Consider the following 13,311-nt stretch of genomic DNA (forward strand, 5'->3'; position numbering starts at 1 on the left):
CATGGCTTTCACCTGTTTTGCTAAGTTTCTTCATAGAGATCTCATCCTTCTCACTGGCATGCAGTTTTTCACTTTTTCTTTTCAGCTTCAGTTTCTCTATGCTTTGCAACTTTGAATCGGTTTTGTTCTGGCAGAAGTGCATCGCTGAGCTCACATCTGCTGGCAATGCTCCTGTATTTGCTGTGGAAGTCTGGCCCTGTCTAACGTCCCTTCCCGTCTGCCTCTACACTAGCTCGGACGCCTGCCCCAGAATGCCTGAAGCAGTGGTGAGCAGGCTCACCCGAGGGTCCACCCGGCCCACCCCGGGCCACCGACCCAGAAGGTGCGGACCTCACCGCTGCACCACCGGCCGGCCCCTTTCATGTTCCGTTGGCAACCTGCAGTTGAGGGCAATGGGACTTGAATATGCTACTTGAGCCCAACTCTGGCACTGTGTAGATGAGGCCAGGTTGTTTTTCGGGTCCACTGCGATGTCAGAGGATTGGTCATAATCGTGTCTCTGCTGTCCCGGCAAGCTTCACGGACACACGGTTTCCTGGCCCGCTTGGAGCAGTCTCATAACTCCCCCTTCATACTTAGCCCAGCCTTGACCTTCGCTGCCGTCTTTTGGCTTGTGGATTTCTCTGCCTTTCAAACGTTCCAGCAGAGTCTGTCTAAAGACGGACATCATCTTTCATTGTGGATTGTCCAGGTGTGATTTCTGTTCGCCTTCCATTTTCTGGGACCTTTGTCTCTTTTCCATAGGAGAATCGTCACGGTATTTCTCAGCTATCCCCCTTAGACATGCTTATCAGTCCGTTCCCCTTCATTCCAAGTGATTCATTTTGCATTTCTGGAATCACCGTATGTTCTCTAGGCCGAGGTGTGAGCGCTTTCGTGACTCTTGGTTGTTGTCTTTGAATTTGCACCGGTCACTTGAAGGAGTCTTTGCTGCCCTAGCCTGGGTCAAACTAAGCACTGGGAAGACGTAGTCATCTGGGTTGGTTTGACATCCTGAGGTCAGAAACTCCAAACTCGAGGTGGTCCTGGCATCCCCCTTCACGGACACAATGTTTCCAAGACAAATTAGACGAATCTGATGAATTCCTCTCTCCAGGAAAGATATTTTTCTGTCTCCTTTCCGGATTTGGGAAGTTTCGAACTTCACCCCTGATCCTGGAACGTTCCCCCAGGTGCCGTCTAGATACGGGCTTACTTTATTTCTATGGGCTGTGCCATTTGTTTGCCTTACATCCTCAGCCCTGGCCTGTTTCTTTTTCTTGCAACAGAATTGTAATGTTCTCATTTTCAGCCCACTTCCTTACATGTGGTGTCAAAACACATAATCCATAATCCTTCTACGGCAAGAGGTAGGGGGAGAGAATTTCGATGGAGGCAAACTGAGCACACTAGCCTGGGAGGGCAGCCCTCACGAAGGAACGAAGCCCTGTGGAAAAGGGTGCTTTTCAGCACCCTTGTAGAGCACTTCCAAACAAAGAGACATAGCCCAAGCGTGATGGGGCTCCATTCCTTCAAGGCTTCCAAGACATCTCTTGGGACACATTAGCATGTACCCAGTGGGCCCCCGTGACGCCAGAGCTATGGAAAGTGAGACTGATCTGCAAAGAATGCCAGGGGCCTGGGAAAGGAGGCATCGAGTCTTCTCTTCAACGTCCTCAAGACCTCATTCTTGACTTTGGCTTATGCTTAAGGCAGAAGGACCACGTAGGTCTGATAAGGCCCAAGTCCGGCCTCTTGCTTCCAATCAAGTTGCAAGCTTGAATCAGCATGGCCTCCCCATAGACTTGAATAGATGACAACGTTCTCCTCTCGGGGCTTGTCCCTCTATTCTCGCTTCTTGCCCAGGATCCCTTTCTTAGCCCTCGAATCAGCGTCTGTTTTATGTCTTCCAGTTTCTGTGTCCGCTTTCTGTTTCTCAAAGCTGTTTCTGGGTATCCCTCCCTTTAATAGCCTAGCCTAGGCCAATCCGCAGTCTGTAACCGTGCGGCCATCTTGGCGGACATGATCCTCGTGATGTCATAAACAACCTCAAAATTCGAAGTTGTCCTGACAACCTGCGTGCACACAGAGTTTCAGAGCCATCTCAGGCCAGTCCGACTCCTCACCCTTTCCTGGTAGGATACTTTTCCTTTTTCTCGGTTTCTTGTCGGTTTCTGTCTTGCTCCTCGCACTTTGGAAGGCCTGCTACATTCTCTCTAGACACTGGTTTCTGTCCTGTAAGATTATCCTGGGTTTTACCTCTTACATTTTATGTAGATGGCCAAGTGGGTGGACGTTCCCCAGAGAAAGTCCTGGACTCCCTCCCAAGTTGAAGTTGCCGGGGCAGTCCTCTGATGCGCAATGATCGTGTCATCTCCTAGCACTCTGCCGATTCCACCTTGGCGGGTCCCATGTTTTCCTTCCTTCTTCCTTTGGGGAAGTGCACCAGATGCGTTCCTGGATTGTAAAAGCCTCACGGTTCTTTTTCTGGTGCGTATTGATAAGGTGACCTCACCATTGCTACTTAGTTTATGATCCCTGTCCGCACCGTACCATGAAATCTATATTTCCTAACACTGCTAATGTGATCTGCACCCGTGATGTGAAACAGTGAGGCCTGGGCCGGCCAAGCGGAACGTGGGCACTTACCCGCTGCGCCACAGGGCCGGCCCTGAATTGGACTTTTGGACCAACCTTTTGCCTGAGCTTGGGAACACGTGGGCCTGTTTGGATTATTCGTGAAGGTGATTAGTAGTAACATCCTGGACGGTAACCTTTTCCGTTGGTGCATGGGTTTAGCAGGCAGCATGTTCTGTGCGTAGTATTCCTCTTCATCTATTTGGAATGGTCTACCTTTCTGTAGCATCAGTACGCATTTTGAGGTGATTTTCCAGCCTTGGAAGTTCACCTTCTCTAATCTCTTTCAGCCCCAAAGCTTTATGCCGTCATTCTGGACGCCATTTTGGATTTTTTTTGCTTTTAGGTGAATTTATTGCCGCAACCCTGCATTAGACCATCCTATATCTTTCCGATTTGCATCCTCCTCGAGGTAGACTTCCGTGTAGCTTACATCATCTTCCCCTGCGTAAGCCTAATAGCAGGCCCTCACCACACACTTGTGCCTCATCATCTGTTTCACCCTCTCACACCTCCCCGCTTTGTCTCTGGGAACCCCCAATCAAATGTCCCGTGCCACCTGTTCCTGACCGCTTGCTTTTCCTCCTCCTCTTAAGTGAGGTCCTACGGTACTTGCCTTGCTCCCTGGGGCTTGTTTCACTTCCCTAAAACCCTCACAGCCATTCTGGTGGTCACAAATGGCTGGATTGCATCCTTGGTTCCGGCTGACTGGTATGCCATTGCGTGGCTATAGCCCATCTTCCTTCTGCACTCGTCCCTTGCTGGGCTCCAGGGAGGCTTCCAAGTCTTGGGTAGTGGGAGCGACGCTGTGGTGAACTCAGCGGTGCACATGTCTTTATGCAGGAGTGTTTCCGAGTTCTTTGGATCAACACGCTGCAGAGGAATAGCTGGATCATATGGGACATGGATTCTTCAAGTTCTGAGGCAGTTCCACACCGCTTGGCGTAGTGGCTGCACCGGTCTGCACTCCCACCAACGGTGCAGGAGGCTTCCCTTCTCTCCACCTCCTCTCTGACACTTGTGGCTTCCTGTCTGCTTCCTTATAGCCATTCTGACCACAGTGAGCTGCTGTGCCCTTGCAGTTTGCATTTGCATTGGCCTGAGACTTAATGACGGTGAACAAGTGTTCATGCACCCGTTGGCCCTCTTTCGATCTTCTTGGCAGAAATCTCTGTTTCCATCTTCTGCCCAGGCTTTCATTGGCTTGTTGTTTTTTTTTTTTTTTCTTGTGGGGACGTGCGAGTTGATTGCATCCTTGGGCTTTTCACCCCTTGTCCGATGTGGGGTTTGCAAACATCCTCCCCCAGTCGTCGTGCTATCTTTGCATTCAGTCGATGGTTTCCTTCACTGGGCAGAAGCGTCCGCATTTGACGTGGTCCCGTTGGTTTCTTGTTGACTTGCTTGCCCTGGCCCAGTCGGACTTGCTTCTTCCAAGCAGGCGGCTCAGACAGATGGCAAAGAGCACTCTGCCTAGGTCTTCTGCTACAAGGTTCACGGTTTCAAGTCTGCCATTCAAGGCTTTGATCCATTTCAGGTGGTGTGTGTGCCAGGTGTAACATCATGGTGTACTGTCGTTGTGTTCCAGGTGGCTGTGCAGGCTTCCCAGCACCGTTTATGGTAGAGACTCTCCTTTCTCCGCTGTCTCCTCTTGGCTCCCTGGTCGAAAATGGGCTGTCCATGTACGTTTGAGTTGGGCTCTGGGTTCTCGATTCTGTTGCAGGGGTCTGTGTGCCTGTTTTGGGGCCCAGACTGTGCCGTCTCGGTACCTAGTGCTTCGTCCTATATGTTGAAATCGGAAAGTGTGCCACGTCCTGCTTTTTTCGTTTTCCTGAGGATTCCTTTGCCTAGTCAGGGTCTCTTGTTGCTGGCTAGAAACTTTAGGATTCCCTCTTCTGTCTCTGTGGGAAACATTGCTGCAACTTTGACTGGGATTGCATGGAATCCAGAGATTCCTTGCTCTGGTAGGCACGTTTCCAGTGTGTTGCTGCTTCCACTCCTAGATCCGGGAATCTCCTTCTTTCTCCTTGTGTCTTCTTGAATTTCTTTCCCCCAACGTTTGTTAGCTTTCCATTGCCATGGCTTTCACCTGTTTTGCTAAGTTTCTTCATAGAGATCTCATCCTTCTCACTGGCATGCAGTTTTTCACTTTTTCTTTTCAGCTTCAGTTTCTCTATGCTTTGCAACTTTGAATCGGTTTTGTTCTGGCAGAAGTGCATCGCTGAGCTCACATCTGCTGGCAATGCTCCTGTATTTGCTGTGGAAGTCTGGCCCTGTCTAACGTCCCTTCCCGTCTGCCTCTACACTAGCTCGGACGCCTGCCCCAGAATGCCTGAAGCAGTGGTGAGCAGGCTCACCCGAGGGTCCACCCGGCCCACCCCGGGCCACCGACCCAGAAGGTGCGGACCTCACCGCTGCACCACCGGCCGGCCCCTTTCATGTTCCGTTGGCAACCTGCAGTTGAGGGCAATGGGACTTGAATATGCTACTTGAGCCCAACTCTGGCACTGTGTAGATGAGGCCAGGTTGTTTTTCGGGTCCACTGCGATGTCAGAGGATTGGTCATAATCGTGTCTCTGCTGTCCCGGCAAGCTTCACGGACACACGGTTTCCTGGCCCGCTTGGAGCAGTCTCATAACTCCCCCTTCCCACTTAGCCCAGCCTTGACCTTCGCTGCCGTCTTTTGGCTTGTGGATTTCTCTGCCTTTCAAACGTTCCAGCAGAGTCTGTCTAAAGACGGACATCATCTTTCATTGTGGATTGTCCAGGTGTGATTTCTGTTCGCCTTCCATTTTCTGGGACCTTTGTCTCTTTTCCATAGGAGAATCGTCACGGTATTTCTCAGCTATCCCCCTTAGACATGCTTATCAGTCCGTTCCCCTTCATTCCAAGTGATTCATTTTGCATTTCTGGAATCACCGTATGTTCTCGAGGCCGAGGTGTGAGCGCTTTCGTGACTCTTGGTTGTTGTCTTTGAATTTGCACCGGTCACTTGAAGGAGTCTTTGCTGCCCTAGCCTGGGTCAAACTAAGCACTGGGAACACGTGGTCATCTGGGTTGGTTTGACATCCTGAGGTCAGAAACTCCAAACTCGAGGTGGTCCTGGCATCCCCCTTCACGGACACAATGTTTCCAAGACAAATTAGACGAATCTGATGAATTCCTCTCTCCAGGAAAGATATTTTTCTGTCTCCTTTCCGGATTTGGGAAGTTTCGAACTTCACCCCTGATCCTGGAACGTTCCCCCAGGTGCCGTCTAGATACGGGCTTACTTTATTTCTATGGGCTGTGCCATTTGTTTGCCTTACATCCTCAGCCCTGGCCTGTTTCTTTTTCTTGCAACAGAATTGTAATGTTCTCATTTTCAGCCCACTTCCTTACATGTGGTGTCAAAACACATAATCCATAATCCTTCTACGGCAAGAGGTAGGGGGAGAGAATTTCGATGGAGGCAAACTGAGCACACTAGCCTGGGAGGGCAGCCCTCACGAAGGAACGAAGCCCTGTGGAAAAGGGTGCTTTTCAGCACCCTTGTAGAGCACTTCCAAACAAAGAGACATAGCCCAAGCGTGACGGGGCTCCATTCCTTCAAGGCTTCCAAGACATCTCTTGGGACACATTAGCATGTACCCAGTGGGCCCCCGTGACGCCAGAGCTATGGAAAGTGAGACTGATCTGCAAAGAATGCCAGGGGCCTGGGAAAGGAGGCATCGAGTCTTCTCTTCAACGTCCTCAAGACCTCATTCTTGACTTTGGCTTATGCTTAAGGCAGAAGGACCACGTAGGTCTGATAAGGCCCAAGTCCGGCCTCTTGCTTCCAATCAAGTTGCAAGCTTGAATCAGCATGGCCTCCCCATAGACTTGAATAGATGACAACGTTCTCCTCTCGGGGCTTGTCCCTCTATTCTCGCTTCTTGCCCAGGATCCCTTTCTTAGCCCTCGAATCAGCGTCTGTTTTATGTCTTCCAGTTTCTGTGTCCGCTTTCTGTTTCTCAAAGCTGTTTCTGGGTATCCCTCCCTTTAATAGCCTAGCCTAGGCCAATCCGCAGTCTGTAACCGTGCGGCCATCTTGGCGGACATGATCCTCGTGATGTCATAAACAACCTCAAAATTCGAAGTTGTCCTGACAACCTGCGTGCACACAGAGTTTCAGAGCCATCTCAGGCCAGTCCGACTCCTCACCCTTTCCTGGTAGGATACTTTTCCTTTTTCTCGGTTTCTTGTCGGTTTCTGTCTTGCTCCTCGCACTTTGGAAGGCCTGCTACATTCTCTCTAGACACTGGTTTCTGTCCTGTAAGATTATCCTGGGTTTTACCTCTTACATTTTATGTAGATGGCCAAGTGGGTGGACGTTCCCCAGAGAAAGTCCTGGACTCCCTCCCAAGTTGAAGTTGCCGGGGCAGTCCTCTGATGCGCAATGATCGTGTCATCTCCTAGCACTCTGCCGATTCCACCTTGGCGGGTCCCATGTTTTCCTTCCTGCTTCCTTTGGGGAAGTGCACCAGATGCGTTCCTGGATTGTAAAAGCCTCACGGTTCTTTTTCTGGTGCGTATTGATAAGGTGACCTCACCATTGCTACTTAGTTTATGATCCCTGTCCGCACCGTACCATGAAATCTATATTTCCTAACACTGCTAATGTGATCTGCACCCGTGATGTGAAACAGTGAGGCCTGGGCCGGCCAAGCGGAACGTGGGCACTTACCCGCTGCGCCACAGGGCCGGCCCTGAATTGGACTTATGGACCAACCTTTTGCCTGAGCTTGGGAACACGTGGGCCTGTTTGGATTATTCGTGAAGGTGATTAGTAGTAACATCCTGGACGGTAACCTTTTCCGTTGGTGCATGGGTTTAGCAGGCAGCATGTTCTGTGCGTAGTATTCCTCTTCATCTATTTGGAATGGTCTACCTTTCTGTAGCATCAGTACGCATTTTGAGGTGATTTTCCAGCCTTGGAAGTTCACCTTCTCTAATCTCTTTCAGCCCCAAAGCTTTATGCCGTCATTCTGGACCCCATTTTGGATTTTTTTTGCTTTTAGGTGAATTTATTGCCGCAACCCTGCATTAGACCATCCTATATCTTTCCGATTTGCATCCTCCTCGAGGTAGACTTCCGTGTAGCTTACATCATCTTCCCCTGCGTAAGCCTAATAGCAGGCCCTCACCACACACTTGTGCCTCATCATCTGTTTCACCCTCTCACACCTCCCCGCTTTGTCTCTGGGAACCCCCAATCAAATGTCCCGTGCCACCTGTTCCTGACCGCTTGCTTTTCCTCCTCCTCTTAAGTGAGGTCCCACGGTACTTGCCTTGCTCCCTGGGGCTTGTTTCACTTCCCTAAAACCCTCACAGCCATTCTGGTGGTCACAAATGGCTGGATTGCATCCTTGGTTCCGGCTGACTGGTATGCCATTGCGTGGCTATAGCCCATCTTCCTTCTGCACTCGTCCCTTGCTGGGCTCCAGGGAGGCTTCCAAGTCTTGGGTAGTGGGAGCGACGCTGTGGTGAACTCAGCGGTGCACATGTCTTTATGCAGGAGTGTTTCCGAGTTCTTTGGATCAACACGCCGCAGAGGAATAGCTGGATCATATGGGACATGGATTCTTCAAGTTCTGAGGCAGTTCCACACCGCTTGGCGTAGTGGCTGCACCGGTCTGCACTCCCACCAACGGTGCAGGAGGCTTCCCTTCTCTCCACCTCCTCTCTGACACTTGTGGCTTCCTGTCTGCTTCCTTATAGCCATTCTGACCACAGTGAGCTGCTGTGCCCTTGCAGTTTGCATTTGCATTGGCCTGAGACTTAATGACGGTGAACAAGTGTTCATGCACCCGTTGGCCCTCTTTCGATCTTCTTGGCAGAAATCTCTGTTTCCATCTTCTGCCCAGGCTTTCATTGGCTTGTTGTTGTTTTTTTTTTTTTCTTGTGGGGACGTGCGAGTTGATTGCATCCTTGGGCTTTTCACCCCTTGTCCGATGTGGGGTTTGCAAACATCCTCCCCCAGTCGTCGTGCTATCTTTGCATTCAGTCGATGGTTTCCTTCACTGGGCAGAAGCGTCCGCATTTGACGTGGTCCCGTTGGTTTCTTGTTGACTTGCTTGCCCTGGCCCAGTCGGACTTGCTTCTTCCAAGCAGGCGGCTCAGACAGATGGCAAAGAGCACTCTGCCTAGGTCTTCTGCTACAAGGTTCACGGTTTCAAGTCTGCCATTCAAGGCTTTGATCCATTTCAGGTGGTGTGTGTGCCAGGTGTAACATCATGGTGTACTGTCGTTGTGTTCCAGGTGGCTGTGCAGGCTTCCCAGCACCGTTTATGGTAGAGACTCTCCTTTCTCCGCTGTCTCCTCTTGGCTCCCTGGTCGAAAATGGGCTGTCCATGTACGTTTGAGTTGGGCTCTGGGTTCTCGATTCTGTTGCAGGGGTCTGTGTGCCTGTTTTGGGGCCCAGACTGTGCCGTCTCGGTACCTAGTGCTTCGTCCTATATGTTGAAATCGGAAAGTGTGCCACGTCCTGCTTTTTTCGTTTTCCTGAGGATTCCTTTGCCTAGTCAGGGTCTCTTGTTGCTGGCTAGAAACTTTAGGATTCCCTCTTCTGTCTCTGTGGGAAACATTGCTGCAACTTTGACTGGGATTGCATGGAATCCAGAGATTCCTTGCTCTGGTAGGGACGTTTCCAGTGTGTTGCTGCTTCCACTCCTAGATCCGGGAATCTCCTTCTTTCTCCTTGTGTCTTCTTGAATTTCTTTCCCCCAACGTTTGTTAGCTTTCCATTGCCATGGCTTTCACCTGTTTTGCTAAGTTTCTTCATAGAGATCTCATCCTTCTCACTGGCATGCAGTTTTTCACTTTTTCTTTTCAGCTTCAGTTTCTCTATGCTTTGCAACTTTGAATCGGTTTTGTTCTGGCAGAAGTGCATCGCTGAGCTCACATCTGCTGGCAATGCTCCTGTATTTGCTGTGGAAGTCTGGCCCTGTCTAACGTCCCTTCCCGTCTGCCTCTACACTAGCTCGGACGCCTGCCCCAGAATGCCTGAAGCAGTGGTGAGCAGGCTCACCCGAGGGTCCACCCGGCCCACCCCGGGCCACCGACCCAGAAGGTGCGGACCTCACCGCTGCACCACCGGCCGGCCCCTTTCATGTTCCGTTGGCAACCTGCAGTTGAGGGCAATGGGACTTGAATATGCTACTTGAGCCCAACTCTGGCACTGTGTAGATGAGGCCAGGTTGTTTTTCGGGTCCACTGCGATGTCAGAGGATTGGTCATAATCGTGTCTCTGCTGTCCCGGCAAGCTTCACGGACACACGGTTTCCTGGCCCGCTTGGAGCAGTCTCATAACTCCCCCTTCCCACTTAGCCCAGCCTTGACCTTCGCTGCCGTCTTTTGGCTTGTGGATTTCTCTGCCTTTCAAACGTTCCAGCAGAGTCTGTCTAAAGACGGACATCATCTTTCATTGTGGATTGTCCAGGTGTGATTTCTGTTCGCCTTCCATTTTCTGGGACCTTTGTCTCTTTTCCATAGGAGAATCGTCACGGTATTTCTCAGCTATCCCCCTTAGACATGCTTATCAGTCCGTTCCCCTTCATTCCAAGTGATTCATTTTGCATTTCTGGAATCACCGTATGTTCTCGAGGCCGAGGTGTGAGCGCTTTCGTGACTCTTGGTTGTTGTCTTTGAATTTGCACCGGTCACTTGAAGGAGTCTTTGCTGCCCTAGCCTGGGTCAAACTAAGCACTGGGAACACGTGGTCATCTGGGTTGGTTTGACATCCTGAGGTCAGAAACTCCAAACTCGAGGTGGTCCTGGCATCCCCCTTCACGGACACAATGTTTCCAAGACAAATTAGACGAATCTGATGAATTCCTCTCTCCAGGAAAGATATTTTTCTGTCTCCTTTCCGGATTTGGGAAGTTTCGAACTTCACCCCTGATCCTGGAACGTTCCCCCAGGTGCCGTCTAGATACGGGCTTACTTTATTTCTATGGGCTGTGCCATTTGTTTGCCTTACATCCTCAGCCCTGGCCTGTTTCTTTTTCTTGCAACAGAATTGTAATGTTCTCATTTTCAGCCCACTTCCTTACATGTGGTGTCAAAACACATAATCCATAATCCTTCTACGGCAAGAGGTAGGGGGAGAGAATTTCGATGGAGGCAAACTGAGCACACTAGCCTGGGAGGGCAGCCCTCACGAAGGAACGAAGCCCTGTGGAAAAGGGTGCTTTTCAGCACCCTTGTAGAGCACTTCCAAACAAAGAGACATAGCCCAAGCGTGACGGGGCTCCATTCCTTCAAGGCTTCCAAGACATCTCTTGGGACACATTAGCATGTACCCAGTGGGCCCCCGTGACGCCAGAGCTATGGAAAGTGAGACTGATCTGCAAAGAATGCCAGGGGCCTGGGAAAGGAGGCATCGAGTCTTCTCTTCAACGTCCTCAAGACCTCATTCTTGACTTTGGCTTATGCTTAAGGCAGAAGGACCACGTAGGTCTGATAAGGCCCAAGTCCGGCCTCTTGCTTCCAATCAAGTTGCAAGCTTGAATCAGCATGGCCTCCCCATAGACTTGAATAGATGACAACGTTCTCCTCTCGGGGCTTGTCCCTCTATTCTCGCTTCTTGCCCAGGATCCCTTTCTTAGCCCTCGAATCAGCGTCTGTTTTATGTCTTCCAGTTTCTGTGTCCGCTTTCTGTTTCTCAAAGCTGTTTCTGGGTATCCCTCCCTTTAATAGCCTAGCCTAGGCCAATCCGCAGTCTGTAACCGTGCGGCCATCTTGGCGGACAGGATCCTCGTGATGTCATAAACAACCTCAAAATTCGAAGTTGTCCTGACAACCTGCGTGCACACAGAGTTTCAGAGCCATCTCAGGCCAGTCCGACTCCTCACCCTTTCCTGGTAGGATACTTTTCCTTTTTCTCGGTTTCTTGTCGGTTTCTGTCTTGCTCCTCGCACTTTGGAAGGCCTGCTACATTCTCTCTAGACACTGGTTTCTGTCCTGTAAGATTATCCTGGGTTTTACCTCTTACATTTTATGTAGATGGCCAAGTGGGTGGACGTTCCCCAGAGAAAGTCCTGGACTCCCTCCCAAGTTGAAGTTGCCGGGGCAGTCCTCTGATGCGCAATGATCGTGTCATCTCCTAGCACTCTGCCGATTCCACCTTGGCGGGTCCCATGTTTTCCTTCCTTCTTCCTTTGGGGAAGTGCACCAGATGCGTTCCTGGATTGTAAAAGCCTCACCGTTCTTTTTCTGGTGCGTATTGATAAGGTGACCTCACCATTGCTACTTAGTTTATGATCCCTGTCCGCACCGTACCATGAAATCTATATTTCCTAACACTGCTAATGTGATCTGCACCCGTGATGTGAAACAGTGAGGCCTGGGCCGGCCAAGCGGAACGTGGGCACTTACCCGCTGCGCCACAGGGCCGGCCCTGAATTGGACTTATGGACCAACCTTTTGCCTGAGCTTGGGAACACGTGGGCCTGTTTGGATTATTCGTGAAGGTGATTAGTAGTAACATCCTGGACGGTAACCTTTTCCGTTGGTGCATGGGTTTAGCAGGCAGCATGTTCTGTGCGTAGTATTCCTCTTCATCTATTTGGAATGGTCTACCTTTCTGTAGCATCAGTACGCATTTTGAGGTGATTTTCCAGCCTTGGAAGTTCACCTTCTCTAATCTCTTTCAGCCCCAAAGCTTTATGCCGTCATTCTGGACGCCATTTTGGATTTTTTTTGCTTTTAGGTGAATTTATTGCCGCAACCCTGCATTAGAACATCCTATATCTTTCCGATTTGCATCCTCCTCGAGGTAGACTTCCGTGTAGCTTACATCATCTTCCCCTGCGTAAGCCTAATAGCAGGCCCTCACCACACACTTGTGCCTCATCATCTGTTTCACCCTCTCACACCTCCCCGCTTTGTCTCTGGGAACCCCCAATCAAATGTCCCGTGCCACCTGTTCCTGACCGCTTGTTTTTCCTTCTCCTCTTAAGTGAGGTCCTATGGTACTTGCCTTGCTCCCTGGGGCTTGTTTCACTTCCCTAAAACCCTCACAGCCATTCTGGTGGTCACAAGTGGCTGGATTGCATCCTTGGTTCCGGCTGACTGGTATGCCATTGCGTGGCTATAGCCCATCTTCCTTCTGCACTCGTCCCTTGCTGGGCTCCAGGGAGGCTTCCAAGTCTTGGGTAGTGGGAGCGACGCTGTGGTGAACTCAGCGGTGCACATGTCTTTAGGCAGGAGTGTTTCCGAGTTCTTTGGATCAACACGCCGCAGAGGAATAGCTGGATCATATGGGACATGGATTCTTAAAGTTCTGAGGCAGTTCCACACCGCTTGGCGTAGTGGCTGCACCGGTCTGCACTCCCACCAACGGTGCAGGAGGCTTCCCTTCTCTCCACCTCCTCTCTGACACCTGTGGCTTCCTGTCTGCTTCCTTATAGCCATTCTGACCACAGTGAGCTGCTGTGCCCTTGCAGTTTGCATTTGCATTGGCCTGAGACTTAATGACGGTGAACAAGTGTTCATGCACCCGTTGGCCCTCTTTCGATCTTCTTGGCAGAAATCTCTGTTTCCATCTTCTGCCCAGGCTTTCATTGGCTTGTTGTTTTTTTTTTTTTTTTTCTTGTGGGGACGTGCGAGTTGATTGCATCCTTGGGCTTTTCACCCCTTGTCCGATGTGGGGTTTGCAAACATCCTCCCCCAGTCGTC

This window comes from Equus asinus, chromosome 20, assembly GCF_041296235.1.
Source record: "Equus asinus isolate D_3611 breed Donkey chromosome 20, EquAss-T2T_v2, whole genome shotgun sequence".
Lineage (NCBI taxonomy): Eukaryota > Metazoa > Chordata > Mammalia > Perissodactyla > Equidae > Equus > Equus asinus.